The sequence below is a fragment of the Mastomys coucha genome, unplaced genomic scaffold, assembly GCF_008632895.1.
Source record: "Mastomys coucha isolate ucsf_1 unplaced genomic scaffold, UCSF_Mcou_1 pScaffold8, whole genome shotgun sequence".
Classification (NCBI taxonomy): Eukaryota; Metazoa; Chordata; class Mammalia; order Rodentia; family Muridae; genus Mastomys; species Mastomys coucha.
In genome coordinates this window covers 7,659,848-7,665,842 of record NW_022196914.1, presented here as the reverse complement: position 1 = coordinate 7,665,842, position 5,995 = coordinate 7,659,848, and the positions used below count along the sequence as shown (strand labels likewise).

The 5,995-nt window shown below is 44.0% G+C and overlaps 1 non-coding gene across 1 annotated transcript; it reads left to right on the top strand.

The window, feature by feature from the left end:
• The first annotated feature begins 728 nt into the window (after positions 1-728).
• On the top strand, positions 729-861 carry LOC116084003. Its single transcript, XR_004115983.1, has one exon. It is a non-coding gene; the product is annotated as a small nucleolar RNA SNORA17 (small nucleolar RNA).
• The last annotated feature ends 5,134 nt before the right edge of the window (positions 862-5,995 follow it).

Sequence of the window (5,995 nt, the reverse complement as noted above, 5' to 3'; positions counted from 1 at the left end):
CTACCCTGTGAGCTTCCAGGATCAAACTCAGCTCATCAGGCTGAATGGACCGTGCACTCACACAATGAAACATCTCTCACTGCGCCCCCCACCCCCATTTGTGAGGCAGAATCTCAGATAAACCAGGCTGACCTCAAACTTCCTATGAAGCTGAAATTGGCTTAACTTCCTCCTAGCTTAGACTCCTGGTACTGAGAATGTAAGTATGACCCCTCGCATCCAGCTTTCAATTTTTAACATAACTGTTATTTTCTAAAACTACAAATGCCCTTGCTCTCTTCCAGACCTCTGAGAGATTCTGGGTCAATGAACTTTACTGGGTCAGGAATTTGGGAGTTGAGAACCTCTCTGTGATCCTTAGACCATCCGTAGCAGGATTTTTTTTTTTTTTTTAATAATATCTAAGGTCCTCTCTGGAACTTCTGAGTCATAATTACTGGAGCTTGGGGAAAAAAAAAATCTCCCCATATAACTTATGCAAATTGAACTCTGAGAGCAGAAGACAGGATGTTTGCATCATTAAACCTTTCCTTAGAAAAATTGTAGAACGAATAAATGAAAAAAGAGTCTAAGCATATAAAAGGGCAAAGGCCAGACAGTATGATGTTGGCCCAAAGTCACCAATGATTTGACCAGAAGACTGAACTCTTATCTAGAGTAAACAGCCCAGGAAATCATGTTCCTGTAAGTCGAGATGGCAGAAAGTCAAAATGCAAATAAATAGACTGCCTGCCCCTGGAGACATTGGCGGTGTGGCCACTGTTGTCACATGTGTGACAGTAGGTTGCAGAGAGGAGAGAGGCTGTGTCTACATTCAGTGTTCTGACCTGTGAATGTCAGAATAATTCATAGCCTAACATTCCCTTCAAGAAATGAGACTGAGATGCCCACCAGTCCAGTCCTCTGAAGGCATGGGGAAGGGGCGGACCATACTCAAGATGACCCCAGCCCAGTGTCATGATCCACAAGTGGGGCACAGCACTCCTGAGACCACACCTGAGATTAACCCAGACACTCAGAGACCCCAGACAAGCAGTAAGTGTTGGAGAAATAGAAGAGAAAGAGAAACAGAGAATGTGGGTACAATGAAGAGAGGCAGAACTAGAGACTCAAGGGTAGTGAAGAACAGCCTGATGTGAATAGCCAATGATGCCACCTGAGACCACGCTAGGGTCCTGGCATGAGCTACCACTGGGATCATGATTGGGACCATAGCCCTGCAACAGCTAAAGGCAATGGCAGATGTTCCTTGGTCTGGGCTGTTGCCCAGTGACACACTGATGTGTGAGGGCTATCCATAATTGGTCCCACCCCTCACCTGGGCATCATGGGAGAGATGGACCAGGGGGTATGATACAGGAGAGATGATCCAGCCCCTAGCCAGCTGTAGTACTCAGGAGAGTAGACCCAACACATTGAGGGAGCTGTGGGGTCCCAAGGATGTGAGCATGGGAGAGCTGGCTCCACAACTTGCTTGGTATGTAGCAGTGTGAGTGAGGGAAAGATACTGATATTCAGCTGCCACAAGATGCTGGAGAGCTGGAGAGCAGGCCCTGTACCTTTCTGGTTCTGAATATGGAACTGTAGGTGAGCCTGTCCTGAGGGTGTGAGTGTAGGAGAGCTATCCCTGTCTCTTGACTCATGTGTGGTGGCACAGATGAGGGAGAGATGACCTGCTTCTCTCCTTTGTCACTCACTGCCTACATCAGGTGGGAAAGCAGGTCCCAGGGTCGTGAGAGTGGGAGAACTGGCCATGTCCCTCACCGGCTGCAACACTCAGGAGAGCAGGCCCTGCACTTGTCTGGGCAGTAGGGTAGAGTTGGCCCTGGTTGTGGGGACTGCCATTGTGAGAGTGAGGGAGCCAGCAGGCTGATCAGCTCAGATGCCTCTCAGGCCCAGACGCAGGGCTTTGAATTGGCCCACCCCAACATCTACCCCATCGATAAACTGCTAGGGTGCATGAAGTGGGCAGTTCTACAGATTTAAAACTACAGGATCTCCATGACACTGGGCAACATACGGATAGCTGAGAGGAGTCCCAGTAAAGTTCCAGTATTGATAGAGTAGTAGAAGCCAGAGGACGCATACCAGACCAAGGACTCGTTGCAATGAACATTTGCAAGGAAAGAAGTGTAGACAAAAGGGTATCCTGTGGAACACACTTGACACACTATGGACTCCACAGGGAGATTATTTTCTTTCTCTTTGAGGGCAGGAGGGGGGTGAGTGAAATTAGGGTGTGTGATGTGAAATTCACCAAGAACCAGGAAACTAGGTGAGAAAGGTTTTTTTTACTGCCATTTAGTTGGTCTCTGTTTTGTCCACAGGATGAAGACTGGGCCAGAAGCTAAAAGGCTTGATTAATGTGGGAGAGCGATAGTGCCTTTAGCTCTTGTTCCTCTAGCTGGCAGACAGTTGATGAGGCATGCTGGTTGGACAGCACACCTCTGGAGGAGCCATCATCCTGTGGCAGCTGAGTGGCAGCAGGTGGACCTTGGGCCAAGCATCTTTATTAGGTCCTTTCCTTTTCTTTTCTTTTTTTTCTTTTTATTGAAAATAATTATTTTCTCATACAATATAGCCTGATTCTAGTTTCCCCTCCCTCTAGTCTTCCCCATTCTTTCCTACCTCCCCTGCTCTCTGGATCTACTCCCTTTCTGTTTCTCATTAGAAAACAATAGGCTTCTAAAGAGATAACCATCCAACATGACCACATTTTTAAAAATTAAGAAAAAAAAAAAACAAAAACTATCATAGTGAAGTTAGACTTGGCAATCCAACAAGATGAAAAGTATCCAAGAGTAGGCACAAATGTCAGAGACCCACTTTTTCTCATGCTTAGGAATTCCATAAAATACTAAGCTAATAGCTATAAATATATATGCAGAGGACCTCCCAGGTTCCTTTCAATGCATCAGTTTGTATAGTAATAAAGAGGTCCTCATGGAGGCCAAATACTGTGTGCAGCATCTTGTCAATTGAGACATAGATAACAGATACCCTTGGCCCCTGGTTCTGAGTGCCCTTCTTGGCATCCCATTCCTTGGTAACCCTTTAGATGGCAAGGAGACACAGCAAACTCCGACACAGTGGAACCACCCATTTTGGTTCTATCGGTATTTGAATCCTCAAATCTGCACATTATGCTTGATGAGTAACTTGTAACTGATTGAGTTTGACTTCCTACAGTGAAATGGGAAAGATATTTGTGAGTAAATGATTCAAGATGACCTGTAATTGGGATGAGAATTAGCTTCTTTGTCTGAGTACAAAGGAAAGATAATTGGTGCTTTGAAGTAGGCTTTGCCCACATATGGCCTTGGCATACACATTTTGCTCCTGAGATTTCGGTGAATCACATTCTTGGCAGTGGGCAGAGCTGGTAGGTGGGAATGGAGGCTGAGAGTCATGAGGTAGGTTGAGAACACATGTCAAAATTTGAATTCAAGATACATTGGTCCTTTTTTGCTGATCTTGTTACAGCTAGTCATAGCCATGGTTTTATAGCCTGTATTCCTGGATAGCCTCTGAAACCCTGGGCTGAAGCATGCTTTGTTTGTTGAAGCACCACTTTTCAGACATTCATCTAGTTCACCTTCAAGATGAGCCTGGGTCTTACTGGACTGCAGGTTTCCTCTCCTATGAGAATCTCTGCTAGTCCACTCAGATGTGAAGTTGCCATGTCTTCAGTCTCCTGTCTTGGTGGCTGGGTACAGCAGGATACTGGAACAGCATTCTTTTATATATCTGGTACTTTGATTCCCAATCTCACTCTTAACACATGACCACTACTTTCATTTCTATAAACATATCCTTCGTCACAGATAGATTGTTCTCTTATCATGAAGAATGAGCTCTGCCTTCTCACCTCTACCTTTCATTTGCTCTCCCTCCTTCAAGTTCCATCTTTGTTTACTTGACTGCAGTTAAAATTTCCTCTTACTTGAGACATCAGCTGCCACAAGAATAACCTACTAAATGATCTTGAGGTAAAGCTGGACTTCGGAATTGTGTTATGAAAAAACAGAAACATAAGCATAGGATAGGACTGCATTGCACAAATTAATAGTAGGGTTTTAATTTGATATTTACCTAAGGAAATAAAATCCTCACTGGGGAGGCACACAATTGTATCAGCATTATATCAGCCTCATTTCAGATTCCTCTGCTCCTAGGAATCTGAGAATTTAGTTTAAAGGTAGCCTTTCATCTTCCAGAGTTAGGTCACTCTTAAGAAGAAGAAGAGGCCATGGTACTTGAGCACAGTACTTGAGCATAGTGTTGGAATATGTGCTTAGCACATGAAAAACTCTAGGTTTGATTCTCATGCCACCAAAACATATCACTCACTCACACGCGCATGTGTGAACACACACACACACACACACACACACACACACAAATTGGAGAGACAAGTTTTAATAGGATTGTCATCTTATTTCAGCATCTTACCTTTTCCAAGGTTCAGTGCCCATTAAAGCAACCACCAGACAAAAGCAAGGGCATTTTTCTAATGTTATATTCATTAGTAGTTCTCAAAATATTGCAAAAAAAAAAAAAGAGTTATCAACTCCTTAGGCTATATAACATATCTGTTTCCCAAGCCACATGGGCTAAGGGGAGCTAATTTTTTCTCATGATTCATTAGCTCATCTATTGTCTGTAATCTAAAACAAACACAAGACAATCAGCTGAGGACACATGCTATGCTGCCATGCTATGCAGCCTCTGTTTTTCACTGATCCCCACAGCCTCCATCTATTGGACTTGATTCACAGCTACCCCACCAAGCTGGAGAGAGGTGTTCCCACTCACTAGGTGATCACCACTGCCATTGTCCACCACTCTGGCTCTTTCTCACAGGTGCCTCTTTTCCTGCTGATTTTAAATGAGAAATGCCAGCTTTGGTTGGTAGGAGAACAGCTTATCTCCTCTTCAAGGTGGCCACCTGGTTGCAGCCCCAGAGTAGTTGGGTCCAAGTTTGTAAACAAGTCTATGACTATGACAGGGGCCATGTGGCACAGGGTAATTTGCTGAAGGTGTACATAAAGCTAAACTAGGAGAGGTCCTATGTAGAAGCCATGGATAAGTGATCCAGTTGACAGTCCCAGCTCAGGTAGCAGAACATGTAAATAGGGCATGCAGATGATTTCAGCAGACAGGAGCTCAAACCATGGGAGTTTCCCAGAAAATCAGACATTATCAGAGATAAGAAGGAAGAGTTAGTCTGTTTAACTTGACATTCTGACCATGCTCTAGGATAGTGTTGGGTAGTGAGGTCGGTGGTCTTAGAGTGGAAAAAGCAAAGTCGGTCACTTCTATGTAGAATGTTGAGTGTAGAAAGAGATTTTAAAGACTGTTGTGGCAGGAAAGAGGCTCAATTGTAATTCACATTCAACAGTTATGGTTGGATGTTTCAAAGAGGGAAAGTGACTTAGTAGGGAGAGTGGGATATGTTGAGACTTGCAAGAATTCAGAAAGTGGAAAACATTATAAAAGGCAGGTGGAGAGGTGCTCTCTATGAGCTGCTATGTGTGCTTGCTGGCTGGCAATTATCAAAGTCACATTTCTACTCTCTTACAGGCACTGAAGAAGGTGAGCCCTATCCTTCCAGGTGATCACACTGAAAAGGAATGACTTTCAGGCCCTTGAGATCCCTGGGCTGTAGGAGACAGATATTCTTTCCAAAGGCAAAAGAGAAGTCTCGTAGTCCTATGCTTTTAGTAAATACTCTAAGAAAAAGTTCTATGCTAGCCGTTCTTACAACAAGTAATAAATTCCCTAGCATCCTTGAGCTTTGTTTGTCAAACAGTAATTTGGGTGTATGGGGGTGTGGTAGTATATTTCCTTAGGCTGCTAGAATCCATTATGGAGTTTGATTATAATAAGCAATGCAGAGGTTTGAATGCAGTTGTTGTTGATGATGATGCTGTTCTTCTTCTTCTTCTTCTTCTTCTTCTTCTTCTTCTTCTTCTTCTTCTTCTTCTTCTTCTTC